At 41.4% G+C, this 15,167-nt stretch overlaps 1 pseudogene; it reads right to left on the bottom strand.

Annotated features, from left to right (window-relative positions):
• Nucleotides 1–15,167, bottom strand: part of LOC126064698 (methylsterol monooxygenase 1-like) — a 66,832-nt pseudogene that overhangs the window by 25,665 nt on the left and 26,000 nt on the right.

The raw sequence follows: 15,167 nt of genomic DNA, 5'->3' as shown, positions 1-15,167 counted from the left end.
TTAGACATATATAGCCTCCTGGGGAATGTTGCTCCAATCCTGCATGGTATTTCCACCTAGCTGATGCCGTAATGGTGTCTTTAGAAGGCCATTCAAAGTTCTGTCAAGCCAGCTGCTTCAGGATGGTGGGAAACATGGTAAGACCAGTGAATGCCATGAACATGGGCCAATTGCTGCACATCATTTGCTGTGAAGTGAGTCCCTTGGTCCGAGGCAATGCTGTGTGGGATACCATGATGGTGGATAAGGCATTCGGCAAGGGCGCAGGTGGTAGTTTTGGCAGAAGCATTGCATGCAGAGAAGGCAAATCGATATCCAGAGTAAGTGTCTGTTCCAGCAAGAAAAACAAAACACCACCTTTGCCATGATGGAAGAAGTCCAGTGTAATCAACTTGCCACTGGGTTGCTGGCTTTTCACCTCAAGGAATGGTGCCATATCAAGGACTCAGTGTTGGTCTCTGCTGCTGGAAGATTGGGCACTCAGCATTGGCTGTAGCCAAGTCAGCCGTGGTGAGTGGAAGTGCACATTGCCAAGCCCATGCATAACCTCCATCCCTGCACCATGGCCACTTTGTTCATAACCCCATTGTGCAATGATGGGAGCAGCTGGGTAAACAGCATGACAGGTTTCCATCCTATTCACTTGATTATTAAAATCCTCCCCTGCTGAAGTCACCTTTTGGTAAGCCTTCACATGAGACACAAATATCTGGCCCATTCAGAGAGGTCTATCCATATACTTCTTCCTCATACCTCCTTGTCTCTAATTTTCTAATCATGTTCCTTCCAGTCCCTGACCATTCATTTTATTTCCAAAAACAAAAAACCAAACTCATTGCTGTCTAGTTGATTCTGACCCATACCAACCCCATGTGACGGAGTAGAAATGCCCCATAGGATTTCCAAGGCTGTAATCTTTACGGGAACAGACAGTCACATATTTTTCCTGGGGAGCAATTGGTGGGTCCGAACTGACCTTTTGGCTAGCAGTTAAGCGCTTAACAACTTTGCCACCAGGGCTTATCTCCAGGCAGTTGTATTTCGTTTGCCAGTGGGTTAGGATCGAGACTTCATACAGACACAAGCAACAACTTTGGGGAGATTGTGTGGCAGCCCTATTTGGCTCTTGTTTTTCAAGCGTTTGAGATACTTTAAAATGATAGGATTTTCCTTGCTATGAAAAGACTAGAATGTTCATTTCTTCACAGATTAAGTTTGAGTAACATAGAGAAGGTTCACTCCGTTTGCACAGAAGAGAGCACTATTGCTGTTGTTAGATTCCAGTCGAGTAGGGTCTGACTCATAGCGACCCTACATACAATAGAACGAAACACTGCCCAGTCCGGCGCCATCTCACAGTATTCATTATGCTTCAGCCCATTGTTGCAGCCACTATGTCAATTTATCACATTGAGGATCTGCCTCTTTTTCACTGACCTTTTTTTCTACTTTACCAAGCGTGATGTCCTTCCCCAGGGACCTGTCCCTCCTGACAACATGTCCAGAGTACTTAAGACGAAGTCTCCACAACCTTGCTTCTAAGGAGCATTCTGGCTGTACTTCTTCCAAGGCAGATTTGTTCGTTGTGCTGGCAGTCTGTGGTGTATTCAATATTCTTTGCCAACACCATAATTCAAAGGCATCGATTCTTCATTCTTCCTTATTCATTGTCTGGCTTTCACATGCATACGAGGCAATTGAAAACACCATGGCTTGGGTCAGGTGCACCTTCGTCCTTAAAGTGACATCTTTGCTTTTTAACACTTTAAAGAAGTCGTTGGCAGCAGATTTGTCCAATGCAATGCGTCTTTTGATTTCTTTGCTGCAGTTTCCATGGGGGTTGATTACGGATCCAAGTAAAAATGAAATCCTTGACTTCAATCTTTTCTCCGTTTATCATGATGTTGCTTATTGCTCCAGTTGTGAGGATTTTTGTTTTCTTTATGTTGTGATGTAATCCATACTGAAGGCTGTTGTCTTTGATCTTCATCAGTAAATACTTCAAGTCCTCTTCCCTTTCAGCAAGCAAAGTTGTGCCATCTGCATATCGCAGGTTGTTAATGAGTCTTCCTCCAATCCTGATGCCCCACTCTTCCTCATATAGTCCAGCTCCTCCAATTATTTGCCCAGCATACAGATCTAATAAGTATTGGGAAATGATACAACCCTGACGTACACCCTGTGTGTCAGTACTATTGCGGTCAAATTCGGTAAAGATTTACAGCCCAGGAAACCACTTGGGGCAGTTCTACTTTGTCTTACACTGTTGCAATGCATCAGATTTGACGCAATGGCACACAACAACTACAACACACCTTTTAATAAAGGGTGGTGCTCATATACCTGCTCTAATTTAGAAAATATATCTACTTTGGTAGGATTCTAATTCAGAAATAACCAACATTTACTTGGCATGTCCTGTGTACCAGACACTACCAAAGGCCTTATATACATCATCTCATTTAATTGCCCAACAATTAACCTCTCCAAGAGGAGAGGTAGCTATTACAATACTCATTTTACAGGTGTATCAGATAAGGCTGAGAAAGGTTAAGTAACTTATCCAAGAGCACACAGGTGACAATGCCAGGTAAGTATGACCCCATAGTGCATGCTTTCAATACACCTTGACAGAGGACAGAAGTCCCTGGGTGAGCCAATGGTGAATGCGCTGGGCTGCTAACTTAAACAGTCAAGTCCACCCAAAAGCACGTCTGAAAAAGGCCTGGCGATCTACTTCCAAAAACAGTGAGCCATTGAAAGCCCTGTGGAGCATACCTCTACTCTGACACACACGGGGTCACCATGAATTGTAAGAGATGGCAAATGTTTGTTTGTTTGTTGCTTGTTTTTTAAAGATGGCAGTCAGTTTGGGTAGAGGAAAAAGTTGGGCTGCAGTGCAATCACATTCACCACCTCAGCCGACATCACAGAGAGCTCCGGAGCTGGGATGCGCGAGCAGAGCAGTCCTAGGTGGAGGTGAAGGCTGGGTCTTTATCCCGCTGCATCAACCAGTCGCCGAACTCCAGGTGCCCACTAGAAAGAGGGAGTGCTCTAGGGAGAGGTGGCTCTCTGCCAATACTTCTCAGGTGGAGGAATTCCTCTTTCAATCCCAAAGAGCGGAATCTGGGTGGTGCACTACAGCATTCACTGGCAGACATGAGTCACCTTCTTGCATATGCCTCCTAAAGACTGAGGACCCAAGGCCCCAAGGAATAGGTCCCATCTTTTGACTTAATATGGGTTCTGTATCATAATGTTACAAAAAAGCTTGCCTGCCACATGGGGCAGTTAGATGAATAAATAAAGGTAACTTGGAACCTAAGGAAAGGGACACCTCCCTCAAGAGGGTAATTCTTTAAGGAAATGGTACCAGATGTGATGGGGAGGGGATGATGTGGGTAGTTAAAACAAGTTGATAAGCCAAACTGAGCAAAGCCTTGGAGGAGACAAACAGAAGAAACTTCAAAAAAACATTCACCTTCAAATGGGGCCCTTGCCCAAATTTGCAAAAGGCACCCCATTTCCTCAATTGAAAGTTGAAGTTTGTACACTATTAACCTTCTGAACCCCTGTACACAGTAGTTTAGTGTTGAAAGACAGTGTGAGATGAGGCTAGACAGGGATAGAAGTGTGTCAACTCTCCCCTGACCCGATCTCAGAGCTCACTGTTCTCACTGTCCAGCACAGTGACAGCAGCAACTGGAAGGTCTATAGGCCCATGTGCTGGGTTAAGCCAGTGCCTTAACACCCACAGGGGAGCATGTTTAAGGGCTTTGAGGTCAGTACTCTCACCTCCCAGCTGTTGATATAGTTTTAGAAAAAAATAAGACTCTAACAATTAAACAGATCAACTATTAAAAGTGAGAGAGAAAGGCGGACGTTTGCAAAGGGCAGTCATTTCTAGAGGAACTGCTGCAACTACGGCAATGTGATTTTTTTTAATTATAATCCATTTTCAATCTATCCTGTGATAAAAAATGTACAGTTGGTTCTTTAAAGGTTATACAGTAGTACAGAAGGACAAGTTGCATAGACTATACAAAATCCTAGAGGTGCAGGTTTGGGAAAATGAAACATTTACCTTAAATATCTACCATTTGTTACTTCAAAGTGAGCAAGGTCCCAGGGAGAACAAGAAGGGGGAGGATTCTTCAGGGATCAATAAATGTGGGTTACAGGGGTCGCTACGACTCGGTATCAACTCATCGGCAATGGGTTCAGTTTTTGTTTTTTGATTGAATAAGACACCCAAAAGACTTGGAGCTTTGTCCAAGCTTGTAGGCAGTTATTTAACAGTAGTACCATTTTCTAAATGTCCCTGAGTTTCGCTTTCTCACCTGCCAAAGGAATAATAGCAACTGCCTCCCTGAGTTGTTGTAGGGGTTACATGGCATTTGAAATCCTCCAACTTCCATATATAGAGATTTATTAAAGGACACTCAGGCTCAGGGTCGCTATAGGGTCGCTATGAGTCGGATTCGACTCGAAGGCACCTAACAACAACAACACAGGGCTCAGGGAGCAAAGGCAGACTTCAGAACGATATTAAAAAAAAAAAAAAAAAAAACCCACTGCCATAGAGTCTATTCCGGCGCATAGCGACCCTAAAGGACGGAGTAGAACTGCCTCACAGAGTTTCCAAGGAGCGCGTAGGTGGATTCGAACTGCTGACCTATTGGTTAGAAGCCGTAGCTCCTAACCATTAGGCCACCAGGATAAATCCACGATAAACCAGAAAAGGCGGGCCATCTATAAACACAGCAAAAATATTTTAAAACACATTTATACTATTTTCTTCTTGGGTTTTAGCTATGTGGCTGCCACACGGGTCACCTCTTTAAAAAGTCCTGGACACGGTGGCGTGCTATGCTCTTCCCTGGGCAGAGCAAGCTAAGGCTGGAGACGCCCCAGGAGCCCAGTTGCCATGGCAATTCCTCGCGGCGGGCGAAAGACCTCTGCCAGGGCCCGCCCCCTCGCACTGTCCCCGCCTCCGGGAGGCCTGCGGCGCCGGCCATTGGCTGTGCGCCAGGCTCCCTCTGTCTTCACTCCAGCCGCAGAACCAGTGGCAGGGACTCTCTGTAATTCGCTCGCGCGAACACTGAAGTCACCGCTTAGACCAATCACAGTGCCGGGAGGCCGGGGCTAGAGCCCTCGTAGGCCAATAACGGCAGGAGAAGCCTGCTCCACCCAACTCGGCTCCACCCCCCAGCTCTGAACAGCAGGGTTTGAATGGAAGCACCTGGCGGAATCCAGGCGGCAGCGGCCAGCAGTGCCTGCGCCAAAGTTCAGGTGAGGGGGTCGGGCGAGCCTCTAAGAGCGAAGAAGGGGGAAGCGGGCGGCTTCCCAGCCACTGCTCCACGGGTGGGAGGGGGGCATGCTAGGTGGGAAAGAAAAGGATGAAAAGGGCTAAAATGCTTCAGCTACGAGACTGGACCCTTTAGGACTTTACATTCCTCGAGAAAAGCAACATCTTAGAAGATGGTCACAGCACAGTGTTAGAATGATGAAATTTTTACGAAAGTGAAGCAGTACAGGGGAGATAAGGTCTTTTGCTTTGTGTGTTTCGGGGAGTGGGCTTGGGGAGGATCTCTGAGAGAAGGTTGCTGAAGGATGCATAGGAGTTGGGTAGAAGCACATTACCAGCGAGAGGAAGATGTTACGACTGGCGGAGATAAATGAAGCAGCAGGAACAGTGAGTGGTCAGATGTCGTGCGAATGTGAAGTGCAGGCTGACGAAAGGTGAGGGGAGCTCTGGCAGGACCTCTTGTGCAGGATGGAGGAGCTTCGTCTTTATCCTTAGGTGAACACCCCCATAGTCTGAAGGGGGTTAACTCTGCTATTTAGATAGATCAGCCATTGCTTCCTAGAGTTAAGATTTGAGAAATACATGCTTGGAGGCAGGGCGACAGTCTGGACTACCTAAGATAAAATGTCAAAGGACAGACATTGGCTGACAGTACACAGAGAGAATCCACAAATAACTAAATTTCTTATTTCTGAGGATCTAGTTAGCCAGAGAGGTTGTCCAGACTTCTTTGATAGCTTCCAGTTTGTCCGGTTGCCCACGAAAGAGAAAACGGAAAAAAAAAAAAAAAAAAAATCACTCTTCCAAGAGTTTTTTTCCCCTCTCCTCTGCTTTCCTCTTTAATTCTGGTTTTTTTACTTTGTTCAGTTGGCAACACTGTATCCCCTTTCTCCTTGTGTATGGAAAGCAAACTCCTGCATGTTAATTCAACCAAATGTCTTGAAATTGTGTAGGAGTTTGAAGGCTTCTAATGGAGGAAGCAAAGATGGAGGAGTCATTCTTTGAACATCTCAGAACATTATATCTGAGATGACTACATAGATGATGGTGCAGTCCAACAAGTTGGGGACTAAAGAAGGCAGAAAGTATTTGGACAGGGGTTGAGAGGAGCAGCTGCTGAAACTTTTGGACATGTTGAGTTTAACATGCCTCTGAACCATTGAATTAGAGATGGCCTGTAGAATTTTGGGTAATCAGAATCTGGAGTTTAGTGGAGAGGGTTGAAATAGAAATGGAGAGACATCAGCATATTTTTAAAACAGGAAAGTTGTTAAGATCACTCAAGGAAATTTGAAATAGAGGAGAGTAAGGAGGGCACAGATGGGAAACTTTCCAGCCTCAATTCTCCAGTCTTCCCAAAATCTATACCACAGACATATGGAATCAGAAAGTGCTGTATCCTTTCTCATCTCCTGGTTGAGTCTTGGACCTGCTGTCCCTCTGCCTGACACATTTACCCTAACCCTCCCACCCCAAACCCTACTTTACCTCTCTTTTATCTGGTCACCTCTCCCTCTTGCTTCAGGTCTCTATTTAGACAGCATCCTCTAGGAACTTCTTCCAGTCCTCTGCTTTCTCATGGTACTCTGTAATTCCCCCTTCAGTGTTTTTACCACATACTTTTGGTTTGGTTACTTTGTATTCCACACTAGATGTTATGTTTTGTGAAGTCTGGGATGAGGGTAGCAGCCAGCACAGTGGCTGCACATAGTCAGAACAAATTAAGTATTTCTCATAGTGAATACCTGTGAATCTCGACCAAGGGAGGAGGATATTTCAAGTAGAGAAGTACCAAGTCTTGAAGATTGGTTAAGGAAAAGAAACTCTAGAGTTTTTTTTTTTTTTTTTTTTGGATTTGGTGATTTAAGTAAGAGTAAATTGAGTACAGTGGTGGGAATAGAAACCAGATTGCAATTGCTAAAGGGTAAATGGAAAATGAGAAAGTGAAGACAGCCAGTGTGGCACACTCTTTCAGGAGACTCAGATAAAATAAAAGAATTAGTACCCTCTGCTGCGGATTGAATTGTGCCCACCCCCAAAATATGTGTTGTTAATCCTAACTTCTATGCCTGTGGTTATAATCCCACTTGGGAATGGGTTGTCTTTGTGACATTAATGAGACAAGATTAATGTAGGGTGTGTCTTAAATCAATCTCTTTTGAGATATAAAAGAGATTAAATAAGCCAGAAAAAAGAAGCAGAGTCAAGGGAAGAGAGATGCCAAGCCACATGAAGATTGCCTGGGAGCAGAAGTTCAGACTAGCAAGGACCTTCCTCCAGAGCTGACAGAGAGAGAATGCCTTCAACCTAGAGCTGATACCCTGAATTCGGACTTCTAGCTTCCTAAACTGTGAGAATAAATTTCTGTTTGTTAAAGCCACCCACTTGTGGTATTTCTGTTATACCAGCTCTAGATACCCTCTTACTATAATATTTGCTATGTGTTTTTAAAATTTATTTATATATATTTTTTATTGCAGTATAGCATAATGGATGAGAGTGCAGCTGCCACGCTTACCATTTGCATAGTTGTGGCAAGTTGCTTAGTCTGGCTACATCCCAGTTTTGCATCTATAAAATGAGGATAATACAAGTACCCCTATGTCATAAAGGTGTGATAAGCATTAAAGTTGTTAATATATAGAGAGAATGTAATACTCTTACAACATATTTCCTGGCACATAGAAAGTACTGTATAATCATTACCTTCTTGTAGCTACTGTGTGCCAGCTACTATGTTAAGCACGTCACATGCATTATCTCATGGACTCACTGGAAGAATTACTGTTATGTACATTTTGCAGATGATAAAACTGAGCCTCAGAGAGGTAGCATAACTTGTCCAATGTCACACAGCTAGTAAGTGGTATTGGTTCAGCATTGTCAAATTTGGTAACAACCTCACACAAAAAATAATGAAGACTTGGACAATTGTTTTATCTTGTAATTTAGAGATCATTGAAGATATCTTGGTGTGGGTGGGGAGCTAGACTGCATGTGGACAAGTGTGTTGTGTGGTTGGGAGTTACGTAGTCAGAGGCTTTGTGTGGATCTGTCCTTTGAGAAAGAAGCTGGTTGGTTCAAAGAAAGAGAATGGGATAACGGCTTGGGGGAGAGGTAATAGAAGTTGGGGAAGCTTTTTTCAAGAAAGGAAGACTTGAGTGTGTTCTTAGCCTGGAAGGAAGAGATTTGTGAAGAAGGAAGAATGAAAGTGAGAACGGGTAAGTGATGGACAATATCTTGGTGAGGTAAGGTCAGATCTGAGAAGACTGCTCAGTCTTAGAGGAGAAGATAAAAGAACAAAGAGAAATCTTGAGGTGGAGTGGCACATGATGTAAAACTATAGCCCCCATGGTGTAGGTCATTTGACAATGAGTAGGACAGAAGAATAAGGAGGGAAAGTGAAACCAGAGACCTGAATAAGTCGGCTAAGCTTCCCAGTACCCTCTATTAGGAATGGGATAAGGGTTCAATGGGTGGCGGGGGGTGGGGGTGCATTTTAAGCACTATTAAGGACTCTGTTGAGGCTTTAAAATATTTGTTTTTAAAGTGTCCCATCATGATTCATAAATTAGATACAGCAGTGAATATTTTTAGAAAAGTGACATCCTTTATGTTTGTGTGTGTGTGTGACTATTAAGTTTATATAATATGTCACTAAAACATGCTCATTAGAAAAAAATTAAAATGATACAGAAGGTATAAAATGAAAAGTAAAACTTTTCTCCTGTCCTCCATAACCCTACCCCAACACGCACACACCACACACACACGCACGCACGCACGCACACCTCTTAATCTCTTTTCCTAGCAGTTGCCGCTCTAAATTGTTCCCCCTATATCCTTCCATCCTTCTTCTGTTTCTGTGTATCTGTACACACATACGCATGTAAATGCATAGGTAAAATACATACCCTTTTCACAAAAATGTATGTGGGGCTGTTGCTATCCATATTGCTCTGCCACTAGATATTTTACTTAACACTCTACTTGCCAAAACCAAACCAAACCTGTTGCCATCGAGTCGATTCTGACTCATAATGACCCTATAGGACAGAGTAAAACTGCCCCATAGGGTTTCCAAGGAGCAGCTGGTAGATTCAGACTGCCTACCAAAGCAGCCGTAGCTCTTAACCACTGCACCACCAGGGCTCTGACACTATATCTTAGATGTCTTTGTATATTAGAACATATATTTTCTCCATTCTTTTAAAAGGCTATATAATTTTTAATGGAAAGATATACCCTAATTTAACTCTTCTCTTGCTAATGGGCTTGCTTATTTTTTTTTGTTTTTTTCTCCCACTTTATTTTTCCTATTATAAGCAATGCTTCCTTTAGTCTTAGCATGCCTGCCTCTTTGTACACTTGAGAGAAGATTGCCAGGTCCAAGGGTGTATTCACTGTTAACTGTGAATTTTTTCCTCCAAAGTTATATAATTTACACCCCCACCCACAATGTAGGATGAAGCCTGTTTCCCTACACCCTTACCAATACTGGGTATTGGGCACTGTTAAAATTTTAAAGATTTGCTATTCAAAAAAAAAAATCCTGTTTGAGGATGCATTTCCTTGTTTAGTAAAGTTGGGTTTCTTACTTGTTTAGTGACATTTGTATTTATTTTTTGTGAACAGCCTGTGAATGTCCTTTGACATTTTTTATTGCATTTTTCATTCTTTTTTCTCTAAAACACACTTTGTAGCCTTTTGTCATAAGCCGTTTGACATATTTTTCTAGTTTGTCATTTCATCTTTGATTTCGTTTATGGCTATCTTTTTATCCCCCAGGTAGATGTATTCTTATGTAGTCAAGTTTGGTAGGCTTTTTCTTTATAGATTCTTGTGGTTTTAAATGACACTTTTAAACACAATGATTGTTCATTGAAATTAGAAGTTTTTCCACGGAGACCACACTTAAAGTCTCCTTAAAGATAATTCGAAATTCATTATCCACTGTCTTCTAAAAGTAATATGGGGCTATGAAATCAATATCTAGAAATGGAGGTGATGATGACATCTAGAATTTTTTGTTTTAATCACATTTGGGTTCTCCTTTAGTAATTGTTATTTTTACAATTACCAGATGCCACATTTTTTTTTAGCTATTGGAATTTCATTTCTACCTTATTTATTTACTTAGGTTTTTTTTTTTTTTTAAGAGAATTTTAAGGCTGTCTGCAGAGATTTGAAAAATGGCAACAAATGAAAGTATCAGCATCTTTAGTTCAGCATCCTTGGCTGTGGAGTACGTAGGTTCACTTCTACCAGAGGATCCCCTGCAAGAACCATTTAAAAATGCTTGGAACTATATGTTGAATAATTACACAAAGTTCCAGATTGCGACATGGGGGTCCCTCATAGTTCATGAGGCTCTTTATTTCCTGTTCTGTTTACCTGGATTTTTGTTTCAATTTATACCTTACATGAAAAAGTACAAAATTCAGAAGGCGAGCGTAATGAACTTTAAACGGAATATTATCATTAGTGTTGTTGAATATATTTAAACAGAATATAACTTTGTTTTGAGAGATCTACATCACTGCTGTCCAATATATACTGTGAGCCACATATGTCATTTTAAATTATCTAGTAGGACACATAAAGTAAAAAAAAGTGAAATTAATTTAAATATATTTTATTTAACCCAATAAGTCTAAAATATTGTCATTTCAACAGGTAATCAAAATTAAAAAAAAAAATTTAATGGTATATTTTACATTATAGTTTTCATATTAAGTCTTTGAAATCCAGTCTGTTTTGCAGCCCATCTTAATTCAGACTAGCCATATACAAAATGTTTACTAGCCACAAATTGCTAGTGGCTACTTCGTTGGATAGCACATCCCTACATCATTACTGATAATGTCTCATGAATAGTTTGTTGAATTGGACTTAAAGTAGATATGATATTTATCTAACTTAGGTTCATAAATTTTCATTATTAACCTAGCTGGAGGGAAAAAATCGAGATTTGTGGGTATTAATGTTGCAGTTTACCTGATGTCCTAGCAAAGCTAAGTGTATGTTAATACGATAAGAGCCTGACCAGGGGTATGAAAGTCGTGTTTTTCCCCTAAATATATGGTGGGTGGTTGTGCAGCAGTCATGTCATCCCTAATAAGGAGGTGATGCTCCTAGTTCCTAGGTATTTGATCCAATGCACTAATGTTTCTCAGGAGCCCACTATGTATGTGACAAGTATTGAGGTATACAAAATGCCCGTTCTCAATTATAAACATAGGGAACACAGCAAACTCTGCTAGTGTGTATGCTAATGAGTTTGACATGATTTGCAGGAAAGAATCTGGATTCATTTATTATTTATTAGCTCTTGGTACACCCATATTTCAAATGCTTCCTGTTTACTTTTCTTAAAAATTCATGCCAAAGTAAAACTCAAGGGTTTGAAGTGTTGGTAGAAAGTAGACACATCAAGAGTGTTCATCATTGGTTGATGAATCTGCGAAACATCTCACAACATGTATTTATCTGAAGGGCATTATGCGAAGTAAGTCAAAGGACAAATACTGTATGAGACCACTGTTACAAAAACACATGAAAATGTTTCCACACAGAATGAAACAATCTTCGATGGTTATAAGGGAGGGAAGGGGTGGAGTGGGAAAAACACTAGATAGTAGATAAGTGGTAACTTTGGCGAAGGGTAAGACAGTACACAATACTGGGGAAAGTCAGCACAACTTGACCAGGGCACAGTCATAGAAGATTCACAGACACATCCAAATGCCCTGAGGGACCGAGCTACTGGGCTGAGGCCTGGGGACCATGGTCTCGGGGGACATCTAGCTCAATTGGCATGACATAGTCTGACTGTAGTGAGTAGCGACTGGGGTCTTAAAACTCTGCGAGCGGCCATCTAAGATACATCTGCTGGTCCTATCCTGGCTGGAGCAAAGGAGAATGAAGAAGACCAAGATACAAGGGAAAGATTAGACCTAAGGACTAATGGACCACAACTACTACAACCTCTGCCAGACTGAGCCCAGAGTAAATAGATGGTGTGTGGTTACCACCACCAACTACTCTGTCAGGGATCGCAATAGAGGGTCCTGGACAGAGTGGGAGGAAAATATAGAAGAAAATTCAAATTCACACACACACACACAAAAAGACCAGCTTTGCTGAGAATATAGCCCCAGGATTTCTTTTAACTCAGTACTGAAGCCACTCCTGAGGTACAAACTTCAGCCAAAGACTGTTGTTGTTAAGTGCCATCGAGTCAGTTCCAACTCATAGTGACCCTATGTATAACAGAACAAAACACTGCCCAATCCTGTGTTATCCTTGCAATTGTTGTTATGCTTAAGCCCATTGTTGCAACCACTGTGTCAGTCCATCTCATTGAGGGTCTTCTTTGCTGACCCTCTACTTTAACAAGCATGATGTCCTTCTCCAGGGACTGATCCTTCCTGACAACATGTCCAAATTATGTGAGACGTATTCTGGCTGTACTTCTTCCAGGACAGATTTGTTCGTTCTTTCGGCAGTCTATGGTATATTCAATATCCTCCTCCAACACCACAATTCAGAGCCAAAGATTAGACAGGTGTATAGGGCTAACGACACACATGAGGGACATGCTTCATAGTTCAATTATGTATACTAGACTAGTGGGCACACCAGCTCAAAAGCAAAGACGAGAAGGCAGGAAGGGACAGGAAAACTGGATGAGTGAAAACAGGGAATCTGAGGTGGGGATGGGGGAAGAGTGTTGACACATCTGGGGTTGGCGACCAATGTTACAAAACAATTTGCATATCAACTGTTTAATGAGAAACTGATTTGCTCTGTAAACTTTCACCTAAATCACAATTAAAAAAAAAAAAGTGTTCATCATTGGAAAGTAATTTGCACTCACTGAGGAAACACCAGGTAGCCAATCAGTGGACACACTCCCTCCTGTCAGTCTGACAGCTTCATAGCCTGTCCCAGTGAGTCTCACTTTTAGGAAGTGCTAATGTCAAGCCTCTCTGGGGATAGTACAGGAGGGCAGGTGACCGTGGATTCTCAAGAGGAAGGAATAAAAAAGAATGATGTCCCAAAGGAGAGTCTCCTGTCACCCTACATTAAGAACACAGAAGTTTCAAAAATTATTTTTATGAAAAAGTCTGCTTTGGAAGACAATTCAATTTGGATGTCTATGTTCTAATGTGCCTTTAGCGTGATTCTGGCTGCCAGGTATCACCTGTTATTTATGTATAGGGCTAATTCATTATGTGACAAGGCAGGCAGAAGTATCGTTTTCCTTCTTCACTGTCCTTATGTATGTTCCATGCTGCAGTTGCCTCACTGGTCAGAGAGAGGATGACCTTTTTTCAGCTAAGAGTTATGTGAGTGGCTTTACAATAAAACACAGCAAAAGAAAGGACAGTTACCTAGTTGGTTACAATTAGTTGTTTATAATCTGATGTCAGACATCAGAGATTAACAGACTGGGTAGTATGGATTCAAGTCTATACTCAGCATATCTTTTGAGCTTCACGACCTTAATAAAATCCATACTTTGAGCTTTTTAATACTAAAATAAATTGTGATGGTAAATGAATACAAGTTTTCACAATGTAAAGGGATGTAAATACAAACAAAATAATCAGTATATATTAATTATGACTTTATACTTTTTGAATACAAATACCTGAAATAACATAATAGGTGTAAGAAGTTACAGGTGGTGATGAAATAATACTAAAAACTCTCTGCTTTCAAACAGAATGGACAAGTGGACAGTTAATGAACATGCTAGCTATGGAAAAATTTACAAGAATGAAAGAGAGTAATAAGGTAGACCTCGTAGGATGTTTCCTGAAAAAAATAACCATACAGCTTAATTCTCCAGAGTTTTTTTTTTTTTTTCTTGAAAATATATTGCTAAAAACATTCTTTCTGAAGTCAATGGCCCTAATAACCGTATTCCTTCATATCAGAACCCAGGTATGTATAAAGAAACAACATATGGTAAACTCTTATATTGTTTTAGGTGTAACTTTTTATTATTCACTGTCTTTAACTAATTTATGTACTTCAAAAAAAAATTTTTTTTTTTTTTCAAACAGTATGCTATCTGATTTTACTATCCATAGTTATCTTTGTGGTAATTTCTGTAGCTTCAGCGTAGTGGTTAAGTGCTACGGCTGCTAACCAAAGGGTCGCCAGTTTGAATCTGCCAGGCGCTCCTTGGAAACTCTATGGGGCAGTTCTACTCTGTCCTATAGGGTTGCTATGAGTCGGAATGGACTTGATGGCACTGGGTTTTTTTTTTTTTCCCCCATGGGTATTAGGTTCTAGCCAGGAGTTTCTGTGGGAAACAGTGCCTCTGTTGGCCCAAGCCTGAATCTTCAGTTTATTTTGTCCCCAATCACACAGACTGGAGGTTTGGAGGAGGTGGCTCAGATAATACAACAGGAATAGGGCAATTTTAAATATCTTGTCCAAAACCCTCATGTTATCATCCAGGAAACTGAGTTGTAAGCATCACAGAGCTAGGTAACGGCTTAGTGGTGGCCTTGGGTTTGGAACCTGAGTCTCCAGATTGATTCTCAGTTCAATGTTTTTCTATTTTTGTCAGGAGTAATAAAACTCTTCACTTCAAGAATCAACTGGGTCCACAGACCTAGATTTTAGTTAGTCTAAGTTCTGCTAATAACTGCCTGTGTGATGCTGGGCAAGGTAGTTGACTTCTTTGGGCCTCTGTTGATGAGGTGCTTCCCAGTTTGGATGTTATGGTTCAGTTAAACAAATTAATTTGGCAGTTTTCTGAATTTTTAAGCAAAAACCAAGCACACTCTCTTTTTGTAAAGCAAAAAGCACTTTTCCTATCACCAAAAAAGTCTAAGTATAG

The sequence above is a fragment of the Elephas maximus genome, chromosome 21 (genome assembly GCF_024166365.1).
Source record: "Elephas maximus indicus isolate mEleMax1 chromosome 21, mEleMax1 primary haplotype, whole genome shotgun sequence".
In the NCBI taxonomy this organism is placed as follows: domain Eukaryota; kingdom Metazoa; phylum Chordata; class Mammalia; order Proboscidea; family Elephantidae; genus Elephas; species Elephas maximus.
Note: the sequence above shows the minus strand (reverse complement) of the source record. Positions and strands in the feature narration are given on the sequence as shown.